Genomic DNA, 13,399 nt, shown 5'->3' on the forward strand with positions numbered 1-13,399 from the left:
GTTGGAAAAAAAAAAAAAAAAGTTCTTGGGGGGCGCCTGGGTGGCTCAGTCGGTTAAGCATCCAACTTCAGCCAGGTCATGATCTCACGGTCCGGGAGTTCGAGCCCCGCGTCAGGCTCTGGGCTGATGGCTCGGAGCCTGGAGCCTCTTTCCGATTCTGTGTCTCCCTCTCTCTCTGCCCCTCCCCCGTTCATGCTCTGTCTCTCTCTGTCCCAAAAATAAATAAAAACGTTGAAGAAAAAAAAAAAATTAAAAAAAAAAACAAAAAACAAAAAACCAACCAACCAACAAAAACAGCCATTCGAAGGCACACTGCCATGAAATTTCAGACCACCAGACCTCAGAACGCTGCTTTTCCGGTATCTCCCTTGGCTCACTATCTCACACATGGTTCGCTTACAACGAATCAGAGACCAGAGTGCCTGGGGGGGCTCAGTCGGTTGAGGGTCCAACTTCGGCTCAGGTCATGATCTCACGGTTCGTGGGTTCGAGCTCCGCGTCGGGCTCTGTGCTGACCGCCCAGAGCTTGGAGCCCTGCCTCCGAGTCTGTGTCTCCCTCTCTCTCTGCCCCTCCCCTGCTCGTGCTCTGTCCCTCTCTCTCTCTCTCTGTCAAAAATAAACAAACATTCAAAGAAAGAAAAACAAAGAATCACAAACCACAGCTGCAACGGCATCCGTGTGGAAGGCAAGGTGACACTGCACGTTGTGGAGGGATACTGTCTGTCCGGCTGGAGGGGCCAGAAATGCTGGGTCTGTATTCACTCCTGGGGCGGGGGGGGGGGTGGGCAGAGGGGACCTGAGGTGGGGCCGGCCCCCAAGCAGCCACAGGAAATGTGTGCCGCTGACTGGGAGCCCCATGCACGGCACTGGCAGAGCTGGGGTGGAGCGTGAGGCTGAGATTTGAGGCTGGGCAGGCCCCCGCCTCCCTGGAGGCCTGAACACAAACACTAGGATGTTTCACTTGTCCGGCCAGCGGCATGGCTCACAAACCCAGGACAGCGAGGCTGGTGTTCACAGAAAACCCAGGACTGGGATGAACAGGTCCCCTAGTGAGTGAGCCGTCGAGGCACCAGCTCAGAGGTGGAGGGGAAGGTGGGGATGGTCTCCGCCCTCTATAAAGAGCCCAGCAGGAGGCCTGCAACCCCACCCACCCAAGGACCACCAGTCTCTCCCATCTGGGTGGGGCAGATGGGGTCACAGAAACTACCAGGTCCCGTGCAGGGGTAAGGAGCCAAAATGCACATATGTCTACAGACTTTAGGGCGACAGAACATATCTTAGGTATTTCTGAAATGAGCGTACATTCAAGGACTGGTGTCAGACAGGGTGCCTGGGTGGCTCAGTGGAGCCCGACTCTTGATTTCAGCTCGGGTCATGAGCTCACAGTTTGTGGGTTTGAGCCCCGCGTCGGGCTCTGTACTGGCAGCGCGGAGCCTGCTTGGGATTCTCTCTCTGCCCCTCCCCTGCTTGCCCGCCTCCCCCACCCCTCAAAATAAATAAATAAACTTAAAAAAAAAAAAAGGAAAAAAGAATTGGTGGTGGGGCACCTGGGTGGGTGGCTCAGTTGGTTAAGAGTCTGACTTCAGCTCAGGTCATGATCTCACCGTTCACGAGTTCAAGCCCCGCATCAGGCCCTGTACTGAAAAGCTCAGAGCCTGGAGCCTGCTTTGGCATCTGTGTCTTCCTCTCTCTCTGCCCCTTCTCTGCTCGAGCTCTGTCTCTGTCTTTCAAAAATGAATAAACGTTTAAAAAATTTTTTTAATTGGTGTTATATACACTATAAGCGCACAGCTGGGATGATAAATCCTTAGGCTTCCGTAAGCTTGTGGATTTCACGAGAGTGTCAGGGTGTCTGGGACCTGACCCTGTCCTGTACCCCTTGCTTCACTGCCTTCAGACATCGCAAGGCACCTGGCATGCAAAAGTGTTGGAAGTCTCGGGTTCAGAGCACTCGACCTTCAAAGGAGGTTTTGTGGTTGTTTTTAACCTCAAAACATCATCTCCCTTTGCCCCCCCCCCCCCCCCCCCACCAAGCATTCTCCCTTGCTTAGTGCCCACACATCACATCCTCCTCTTCTGGAAAAAAGTTCAAAGTACGCGTCTCAATGAGAAGCACACTCTGGACTGACTCACAGAGGCTTCCGTGAGTTAGATTCTAGAGCGCTTTAGGAAGTTAGGATTTTAAAGCAGCGTTTCCAAACTGCTTTGTGAAAGGCCGAAATGATGCCCTCAAGTACATTCAGTGACGGAACGTATTCCTTCTTTCCTTGCCCAGATATAAGCCTAACTGGTGCCAGCCACAGCTCCAGCGGGAGGGCTGCAGCGGCCGCAGCAAACCCCGTGCTGAGCCAACCGTTCCGTGTATCTGACCCTCAAAGCCCCAAGTGCGCGGCCCCTGTGACCGCCTGGTGGCCTTCTCTAACCAGCTGTAGGACCACAAATGCCAAAGGTTAGCCATTGGTTCGCCCACTCTGGAGCAGCCTTGGGCACACACCTGCAGGAGCAGGGGTGGGGTGGGGGGAGGGGGACCCCTAGTCCCTTGGGCATCCTCTCAGAGACCCTCAGGGGGCTCGTGTACCGCTGCCCACACCTGCAACCTCTCCCCGCACGCTCCCCTTCCCTTCTCCCCTCCCCCACCCTCTACCCGTGAATCCCGGGATCACCTGCCAAATACAGCACCCATCCACACGCTTAGCTCCTTCTGTCCCTGGGGAACCTGACCGAAGGCACTGTTAGAAAACAAGCAACGGTCGTCTGGCGTCCCACCTCCCTTGGGCACACTGAGCATCCTTTTCCTTTCTTTTTTTAATTTTGTTTTCTAAGTTTTATTTATTTATTTTGAGGGAGAGCATACAAGTAGGGGAGGGGCAGAGGGAGGGAGAGAGAGAGAGGGAGGAGAGGGGGGTATCCCAAGCAGGCTCTGTGCTGTCAGCGCAGAGCCGGACGCGGGGCTCCCCACGAACCGTGAGATCGTGACCTGCGCTGAAATCAAGAGTCGGATGCGTAACTGACCAAGCCACCGAGGCGCCCCCATAATTTTCTTTTTTAATTCAGAAATTCCTGGCTAACCATGGTTAGCTCGCCCCACCCACTCTTCACTCCCTACGCGCGCGCGCGCGTGCACACACACACACGCACGCATACACACACACACACACACACACACACACACACACACACACACTGCCTCTCTAAGGACTCTGTTCTAATAAAATCTAACCCCAAAGCGCAATTTTAAAATAGAGGAAAGACGGGGGTGCCTGGGTGGCTCAGTCGATTAAGTGCTCAGGTCATGATCTCACAGTTCGTGGGTTCGAGCCCCGCGTCAGGCTCTGACAGCTCGGAGCCTGGAGTCTGCTTCGGATTCTGTGTCTCCCTCTCTCTCTGCCCCACCCCCACTCATGCTCCGTCGGTCTCTCTCTCAAAAATAAACCAACACTAAAAAAATTAAAAAAAGAAAACAGAGGAAAGATGAGCTACTCCCAAGGCCGATGCATCCGTCGGCAGCACCCAGGGCCCACGTGCATTCGCTGTCCAGTGCACAGCCCTTGCCTTTGCCTGCCTGGCCTCACCTGGTTCCCTCCACGTCTTCCCACGCTGCTGGCCGCAGCCAAACTGCACTCCAACCCCCACCCCCCTGGAGAACAGGGCCTGGCACACAGTAGTCACTCAATAAATGTGCCCAAGGAGGAGACCCACAGTGCTGGAACAAGACAGGGCTTTGAAGATCAGGGGAGGTCCACGGGCCTCACGAGCAGCCACTGCTGGCTCGTGCCCACGGCAGATGCTTCTCGAGGGCATTCTCCCCTCCCTGCTCCCGGGCCGGCGCGGGTGGCAGGCCGAGTTACCAGGATTTCTCACCCTTGGCATCGGTGACAGTTCAGACCAGACCATCATCTGCCATGGGGAGCCGTCCCGTGCCTTCCTTGCAGGATGTTCAACAGCGTCCCTGGCTTCCACCGGATGCCAGTGGCACCACCCAAGTTGTAACAACCAAAAAACATCTCAAGACAGTGCCCAATGTCCCCGAGAAGGCACAACATCCTGGGAGAGAAAACCTCTGGGTTAGACCTATTTGCTGCCGGTGTAAAAGCTCTCTTCCCACCCCCACTGGAGAGGGGCTGGGAAGCACAGAAACCAGCACCACCATATTCCCTTTTCACTTTAGCAAAAATAACCACCGTCCCACTAAAGGGAGGGACAGCAAAACAAAATCAGTGGCTGGAACCATTTCTAATAACTTCTGACTTGCCCCGCGTCTTACAGAGCAAGCTTTCTAGAACACGTGTATCAGGGCGCCTGGGTGGCGCAGTCGGTTGAGCGTCCGACTTCAGCCAGGTCACGATCTCGCGGTCCGTGAGTTCGAGCCCCACGTCGGGCTCTGGGCTGATGGCTCGGAGCCTGGAGCCTGCTTCGGATTCTGTGTCTCCCTCTCTCTCTGCCCCTCCCCCGTTCATGCTCTGTCTCTCTCTGTTCCAAAAATAAATAAACGTTGAAAAAAAAAATAAAAAAAAATAAAAAAAAAAAATAGAACACGTGTATCAGTGAGAAGTCTGGCCTCCCCAGACTGCCCGATCCACAAGCCCAACAGTTAGGGCTGATCGGCAACGAGGTAGCCACAGGATGGGAGAGGAAGCCTTGAAACAGACATCAGCCCAACCAGGAAACCGGATGTCTGCTGCACCCAGGAACTGAAAGAAGGAGCGCTTGTATTTACACACTTTTTAATTTCCATTTTGTTTTCCTACTAACTCATTTTTATCGCTTTACAAATTATTGCCCCGTGACAGACTGAAAAGTTAAAAAGGACACCGTCAGCACACGTGCCGTGAGAGCACGGTCCCTGGAGAAAACGTTCTCCTCGTTTCCAACCTGCCAAACACAAAGAAGCTTCTGGAAGGCAGTCTGCTTGAGGTTGCTGAACCCGCAGAGGAGACACTGACCAAATAACATTTAGGAAGATGAGAAAAGCTACTCATGCCAGGTTCCACGCAGACAACCACCACGCAGAGGAGAATCTGGCCTCTGTCCTGCTCGCAAACAGCGTCCCCGGGCTGGGGCCGAGTGCCTGCTTAAGGGGGACCAGGGGAACAGGGCAAAATGCAGAGGACTCACCCAGTACACCGGGGCTGGGTCCTGGGAAACTACTTCGACCCAGCCCTACCAGGCACTCTTAGTCCCTCCCCGCCAGCTGTGACCTGTGACCCACGCCCTCCCCTCCCCCCAGGGTGCGGAGCCAAATTCTGCATTTTAACAGACGCCCGGGTGACTGCACACACAGCTGAATATTAGGAGCTTTCGCGAGCGCTCAGAACTAAAACAGATTGTAAACGCTGCGTGTTAGAGCCTCTGAAGGGATCTCAAGTCACCGGGTCGAATTTACAGATGAAGAAACTGAGGCTCTGAGAGGTTCTCCCACACCAGCACTTGGCAAGCAGCACCTCTACGGTCAGCACCCAAACACCTGCTTCCCAAATGACTGCACAGCTCTGCCGGCTCCCCAGGGGCCCGTCTGGCTGGAAAAAGCTTATGGTTTCCGGGCGCGGCCTGATGTAGCGGAAAGGGCTCTGGATGCCCACGGAGGCTTCTGGAATCCACACCTACCTTCCCCGAGGAGCTTGTCTTCTCACCAGGGTCCTGGCTGTCCTAACCTCTCTGCTCCCGGGAAAACTTTTTGATTCGGTACCTTCCCCCGTTTTCCTGCACGGCACCACTTTCTGAGGGCCTGGCTTGTGGGCTGACTTTTTGTTTGTTTCTGGGGTGGGTTGCAGGGCTGGCAAACTGAAGCAGTCCCCCCACATACCGCCAATAAGGCCACTTATTCAGTGCGCCTGCGCTTTGGAGGCGCTCCTGGCACTGGGGAGCACGAGCCCGGCCTTAGCGAAGCCAGGTATAAATCGTGGTGCTGGAAGGAGAGAAGTTTCCCACCGCCCTTTACAGCTCCCTGGAATGATGAAGCTGGCCCAGGGCAGCACCGCTTTACTCTTCAGACAGTGCTCTCTATCTTCCTAAAACGGCAGTGCTGAGACTGTGTATTATCAGGTACAGGTATATGACGGGCCATATAATAAAGATCCCAAAACGTCCAACCTGTGACCGGTGCTGGCTGGTGTGCACGAACTCATAAACAAACCTCCTAGTTGAGTGTCTTGAATGTGGTTACACCAGCAAGCCAGGAGCATTTTGTCCTCTTTGGGGATCCCAGGGGCGAAAAAAGCTACCGAATAGCAATGGGCAACAAAATAAATAAATAAATAAATAAATAAATAAATAAATAAATAATCAAATCTTCCATTTGGGCCAGAAAAGGACAGAGGGCCCCCAAGGGGTGGCCAATCCAGCCACGCATCACACACCACTTCTCCACGGCTCAGGAAAGGAGCTCAGAATACGGGCACACACCCTTACACTCTACCCGCAAATACGCACACACGACGTCACAGAAGCTAAGCGGGGCCATCCACCTGCCTCACAGCCATTCTGCTTCCAGGCAGTATCCACGGTCACGAGCATACGATGAGCCCCGCTGTCAACATCGAACCCAGGCTGGGCAAGCAGAACAGAGTGAGCGGAGGAATCCACGGCATATGGCGACGGAGCCAAGTGTTTGAGTAGAGGCCTCACTGCTGGTCATACAAGGAGGCTCTTGGGTTGGAGACAGAAGTGCCCATCGTTGTGAGAAGGGAGAGGATTCACTGTTAGAAATACCAAGGGACACCTGGGTGGCTCAGTCGGTTAAGCACCTTCTGACTCTTGATTTCCGCTCGGGTCATGATCTCACGGTTTGGGAGTTGAAGCCCCGCATTGGGTTTAGCACTGACAGTGTAGAACCTGCTTGGGATTCTCTCTCTCTCACTCTCTGCCCCTTGCCCAGTCTCTCTTATCTCTCTCTCTAAATAAATAAACTTAAAAAAAAATTTTAAAGAAATACCAAATAAATGCCGTGCTGTCTAGTTAAATAGGTCTATAATCTATTGGAAATATGTACAACCCCCCGCCCCCCACAATGGAGTCCCAAACCCTTAGACATTTCACTTCCTGGTTCTTCTTCCCTTCTCTGTCTCACGGGCTTATTTTCGGGGGCTTTGCGATGAGCATGCACCAAAGAACAAAGGGAGGAGGGACTGAAAGTCTCTGTGTCACCTCAGGGAATGTACGTTTGTTCCAACCAGACCACTTTTGGCTTTCGGTGGGCATAGGCGACTTCCCGGTAAGGCTGTAACCCCCGTAGTGCTCAGCCAAGGAGGAACCAGGGGGAGGGACTCACTTCTGTAGTGCTCAGCCAATGAGGAACCAGGGGAGGGACTTGCACTCGAGGAGATAAATTGTCTGCTGCCCTGAGTGTGCCTGTCCATCAGACACCTGCTCTTGCAAGATCGCTGATTAAAGCCTCGCTTCACTGTGCTTGAGTCTCCGCATCCCCCCTTTGATTGGGTCAGTGGGCTTATTTCTAACATCATCGCAATGGACGCACCAGCTACTCCTGCTGCACTCTGCCCGGGGCCGGGGCACAAGTCAGCGCCCACCAACCCCCACCCTCAGCCTAGGTGGACCCCGAAACCCGGGCCAAAGGCTTGACCTGCTCATACCGTGTCTGTGATAGAAAATAAACCCAAGGGCTGCCAGGCACCACAGGGAAGGGAAAAAGCCACCGCCTTGAAACTCCTGTCCTCGGGTTCAACACAGCATGGACTACCACCGTGGAGAAATCACTCATCTCGCGAGCTAACCTTAAACCTCCCCTTTTCAAGTTTTAGTTAGGAGACGCCAGCCATCATTCCAGGAAGAAGCAGGAAGCCCAAAGGAGGTTAAGCTCACCTATCTGCAACAGAGGAAGTCAAGTGTTGAGACAGGGCTAGATATGACAGGTAGGAGTACTACAAGCGAAAGGTGTGTATGCTGTATCAAATGTGTTCAATAAAGAAGGGCGACAGATGCCTTATAGTCTTTAAAAGATGAAATACAAGCTTTCAAGCCTTTTACACCTTTGTTGTTCCCAACATGAGTATTTCTTAGTCATAGGTATTTAAAATACCAGTGATCCGAGCTTTGCACAAGTGGACTTTGCTCAAGTTAGGCAATGATTCTGGCAAGTCGAGAATTTGTGCAACGTGACAAGAAATGTTTAAAAAAATATGTTGAGTCCCGGGGCGCCTGGGTGGCTCAGTCAGTTGGGCCTCAGACTCCGGCTCAGGTCATGATCTCATGGTTCCAGAGTTCGAGCCCCGCGTTGGGCTCTGTGCCGGCAGCTCGGAGCCCGGAGCCTGCTTCGGGTTCTGTGTCTCCCTCTCTCTCCCTGGCCCTTCCCCGCTTACACTCTGTCTCTCTCTCAAAGATAAATGAACACTTAAAGATAAATAAATACATAAAGAAAAATTATTGGCAACCGAAACATGGGATAGAATGAAAGAAAATACACAGAAGGACAACCTCAGAATGAACTTCCGGATTAAAACTCGTGTCCCACTGGGGCGCCTGGGTGGCTCAGTCGGTTTCCCCCACAAAAACTATGTAGACATCCTAACCCCTGGCGCCTGTCTTTACAGATGTGAAGAAACTAAGATGAGGTCAGACCGGATCAGGGTGAACCCTAATGCAATGACCGGTGTCATTCTAAGAAGCGGCAAATTTGGACACAGAGACATACACGGCGGGGGATTTCCTGTGAAGACGGAGGCAGAGGCTGGCTGCTGGGGGAGGCAGGAGAGGGAACGGGATCCTGGCGACACCTTGATTCCGGATGGCCGCCCTCCAGAGCAGTGAGCAAATGTATTTCTGCTGTTTAAAGTCACCTAGTTTGCGGCCATTTGTCACAGCAGCTGCAGAAAACTAAGAACTCAAAAGATCGCCAACCGATAAGAGCAGGGCAGCCCAGGGCGGCCGATCGCCTGTCCTCGGTCACGAGTGTGTGATGCCACGGCGTCCTGGAGGCTCCCCGCAAAACCCAGGTCATCCACGGGTAAATTAAAATGGGTATTTTTTTGAAAGTCCAGATGCAAAAGAGGGGTAGTGGCCCGGGGAGCCGGGCAGACCCCACGGATCGATACCCCAGCTGGGCCTCTCACCAGTGGGACCACGGACAGATTGCTGGGCCTCTCGGGATCTCGCTCTCTCCATCTGAAAACCACTAAGTCAAGTCACTTACCCGCCCTTCGCAGGGCTGTTTGCAGGATTAGAGGAGGTGACCTGTGCAAAATGCTTAGCGTGGGGCCCAACATCCAGCGAGCCTGAAATAAAGGTTAGCTATTAATATTAACGGTTGCTAGCGACTTCTCAGACGGTCCCTCTAAGGTGCTTTGCGCAGATGTCTCGGCCTGGCCTTTCCATCTTCCACAGGAGGACTTGGATCTTAATTCTTTCTCTAGAGCTTAGGAGCTGGCGCCTTCCACTCACAGAAGCTGGTGGGAACCTAGCCTTGACTTTCTTGTTCTTTTAACCCCAGACACGTCACTGTCCGCAATATTTACCATCTCATTGTGTTCCAGCAAGTGTATTCTCGGGGGACGCCGGGGCGGCTCAGTGGGTTAAGCGTCCGACTCTTCATTTCGGCTCAGGTCATGATCTCCCGGTTTGTGGGTTTGAGCCCCGCGTCAGGCTCTACGCTGACAGCTCAGAGCCTGAGCTCAGAGCCTGCTTGGATTTCTGTCTCTCTCTCTCTCTTTGCCCTATTCTCTGCATGCACGAACACATGCTCTCTCTCTCTCTCTCTCTGTCTCTCTAAAAAATAGATAAACATTAAAAAAAAACAACAACACTTATTCTCGGTGCCCATCCCTTTTTCCAGCCTTGCCTGCAGTGAGGCTTAATGTAATTCAGGGACACTGGATTGCTTGTTCCAAAAAAGACAAACTCCTAAATTGCATATCCTTGGCACATATTTTCAATCCAAAGTCTTCCAAACAATTGTGTACTAAGAAGTGATAAGCCAACATGCCGTGATTAAAATGGGAGTCCCCAAAATAATTTTGTAGCTCTTTACATTCGAATGGTTAAGTATGAAGATCGTATTTCTGTCTGTTTCATCCCTATTGGTGGAGAGAGGACAGAACAATCCTTCAACAGAAACCCCGAGGCCTTTTGAGGCCATTACCAGGTACAGAGCTGCAGACCCCCTAGCATTTCCAGTGGGTTTATCGTGTCAGCATGGAAGCCTTTTTTTGGTTTGTTTAAATAATGGAAATTGCTATAATTATCATCATTTTAGCACGCCATTATTATTATTAATACGACCAAACCGTATGGTTCAAGCAGAGGCGGGTTCTCTACTGTTCGAACGAGGTCACATGATGGTATCCAACACCTGGCCCGCATCCCCATGCCCACGTGGTCCTGCTCTCCCACGGGCTTCGGGGCAGATGCCCGTGATGTCTTGAAGAGCATCAGGCAGAACGACAGACCCCCCCCCAGTTCTTGATTAAGGCATGCGGGGACCGAGCACGTGTGCGCGTGTCCAACAGTTGGCTCTTCCTTGGGAGAGCAGGGACCTGCGTGGCTCTGGTTCCTGTTGACCTGTGGCTCTCCCCCAGGCACACCTGGGTCCAACTCTTCATCATGTCGCCCTGAAGGAAGGGAAAGGAAGGGGCCGCGGGGGTTGGAGTCCCTCTTTGGTCACGTTATTAAGTCCCTGACACCTTGGGGTTTAAGGTCCAGGGACCTCTGGCTGGACAGAGAGGGCACCTGGAGGCCAAATTTTTCTTTTTAAAGGGAAACGGAGGGGTGCCTGGGTGCCTCTGTCTGTTGAGCGTCTGGCTCTTGCTTTTTCGGCTCAGGTCAGGATCTCACAGTTTGTGAGTTTGAGCCCCGAGTTGGGCTCTGTGCTGTCAGCCCAGATTCTCTCTCTCTCTCCCTCCCTCTTTGCCCCTCCCCTGCTCTCTCTCAAAAATAAACAAACTTGAAAAAGGGAAAAGTAAAATAAAGGAGGCGGGAAGGAAAGGGAGCAGGTAGGCAGGGGCCCAGTGGTTCAGAGCTCGGCTTCTGGACTCCAGCCACCTGGGCCCGATTTCTGGCTCTCTTTCTTGTCCGGTCCCCTGGGCCAGCCATTCAACCTCCTCAGGTTTGTTGCCCCATTCCCTAAATGGGTATCAGAACTGGGAGGTGGTTGTGAGAACCCCCAAGGAGAGCACCCGTGAGACACGCAGCAGGCTGCTTGCCACGAGGGGAGCCCTCCGAACGATCTGCGACTGTTACTTCTCCAAAAATTCTTGGTTATTTAATGCTTGAATTTACAATTTCATTTTTCTCTCCACCTAAGCAAGTTTTATTTTAGGCTTAGGAGAATCAGCAGAGAATAAATGCATAACTCTTGGCCATTAATAGAGCAGGAAACCTCACTCCAAGTTCAGAAGTCACCCCAGGGCCTGCTGCAAACACCCTGCTGGTGGCCAGAGACATTTCGGGAGGAGACAGGGAAGAAATGAATCCCAGTGCACTTGTCACTAACACCTATAGTAGGCATCTGGGAAGATCGTACACACGGATGTTGCTATAAAACAGCTTATTACTAAATCAGGCCAAGAAGGAGGAACAGAATATTTCATTCCCCGTCAAATGTAAAAATTAAATCTGGATTGTTAAAAACAGCCTTCCCTGGAAACATGCTAATCTTTAACTGAGACATAACCTTGAATGAACTACTCCCTTGGCCAAGGTAAGGATACAAACACGAGGCATTCAATACATTCCTGTTATTTAAACTTCATCATTTTAAAGTAAAGGTCACCGGGGGCGCCTGGCTGGCTCAGCCTGTAGAGCATGCGACTCTTGATCTCGGGGTCGTGAGTGCAAGGCTCACGTTGGACCCAGAGCTTACTTAAAAAAGTAATAAAATAAAGGAAAGGTCACTGCATTAATTAATAAAGAAAAGCTATCATTTATGAAAGTTTTTGTTGTGAGAGCCCCAGAGAAAGCTTTTTTTTTTTTTTTTTTTTAAGCTTTTCTTGAAACTTTTTTTTCTCCCCCATCCCCCTTCTCTCTGGCCGGAGGCAGACTTCAAACCCCCCTTTTATCACAGCACCCAAACGGCCCTCATCTTTACTTCAGTACAAAGAATTCCTTTCCACTCAAAAAATTAACAGGAGCTCTTGCCCTCAAGGCACACATTCCCAAGAGGAGAGTCATTTCCGGTCCCAAAACATCATCCTTAGGCCACAAAAGAGGTTGATCGTCAATATCTTGTGAAATCTTGGGAAGGCAGAAAAGTACAAAGTTCCCACTACCAGCTGGAGTATTCACGTGGTGGCTTTGACCAGCACCAGCCTCCGCGGTCAAGGTCAAGTTAAGCTTCCTCAGCTGACTCCTTCCCCCTCCTCCCTCCCCACCATCCACCCCGGGAGCCACCACTTAGATGAAAGGCAAAAAGCAGAGTCAAAGTTTTGAGCTGAACACATTTCTGAAGGGTTTTGTGGTTTTTTTTTTTTTTAAACTAATTAAGCAAGTATAGAAGTTATTCTGCAGAGTTTCTTTTTTTAAAAGAATTAGCATGGCGCATCTTTCCTCTTCAGAAAAGTCTTGAATAATTTAATTAGAATTACACCCAAGTCATGAGTATGTTCTATTTATGGGGGAATCATAGCTGAATTAAAACCCAAATGACAACGTTAAAAATAAAAATAAAGTATCTTGAGACTGTACTCAATTGATAAGAAAAACCTGACTTCACATCACACTTGGATTAGGTAATGTGTTAGGAGGAGGAGAGCCAACTCGACTCCTGAAATTTTCCTGTTCTTCAGATTACCGAGCCTGGGGCCACTGGGTTCTCGTTACAAAAAAAAAAACAAAAGTGCTAATAAATGAAAACCAGATTAAGAGAAAAAGAATGCCGCTTGGTTTTATTTTTATTTTGTCCTCGGGAGGCCACTCGGTCCCCGGCAGCCTGGCTCAGCCCCTGTTTGCTCCGCAGGCGCCCGACTGCGTTTTCATACATTCGGCAGCCACGTGTGCGGACGCCGGGCTCGGTGCAGAGAGGCTGGGCGGCCGGACCGGCGAGAGCACGCCGACGAGCCAACTCCGGGAGAGGGACGCGGCCACGCGGCCCCCTCCGCCGGGCGCACGCACACATCCTTCTCCCCCAGCGCTGCGCCGCCGGGGCCGGCCACGGGCTCCCGTGGCCATGAGACAGCATGGGGGTGGGGGGATCGTGAGGAGCAGAAGAGGAACCCGAAGTGAGCCCCTTGGCGGCCTCGGCATCGCGCCCGAGGCCCACGGCGCCGGCTCCCCGCTCGCCAGGAGGGCTGCCCCTTAGAGGCGCTCGCCGCCCGGCGGCTCGGAGCGGAGGACGCACAAGTTCTGAAACACTCGCGCACGCCCTCGGCAGCGCCCCGGGGCAGGACGCCCGGCCGCCCCGCGTCCCCAGGGCGCGCGCCCCGCTCCCGGCCCGGCGGGGGCCCCTCGGCGTCCC

Source organism: Herpailurus yagouaroundi, unplaced genomic scaffold (assembly GCF_014898765.1).
Source record: "Herpailurus yagouaroundi ecotype Mexico unplaced genomic scaffold, PumYag 162, whole genome shotgun sequence".
NCBI classification, from domain to species: domain Eukaryota; kingdom Metazoa; phylum Chordata; class Mammalia; order Carnivora; family Felidae; genus Herpailurus; species Herpailurus yagouaroundi.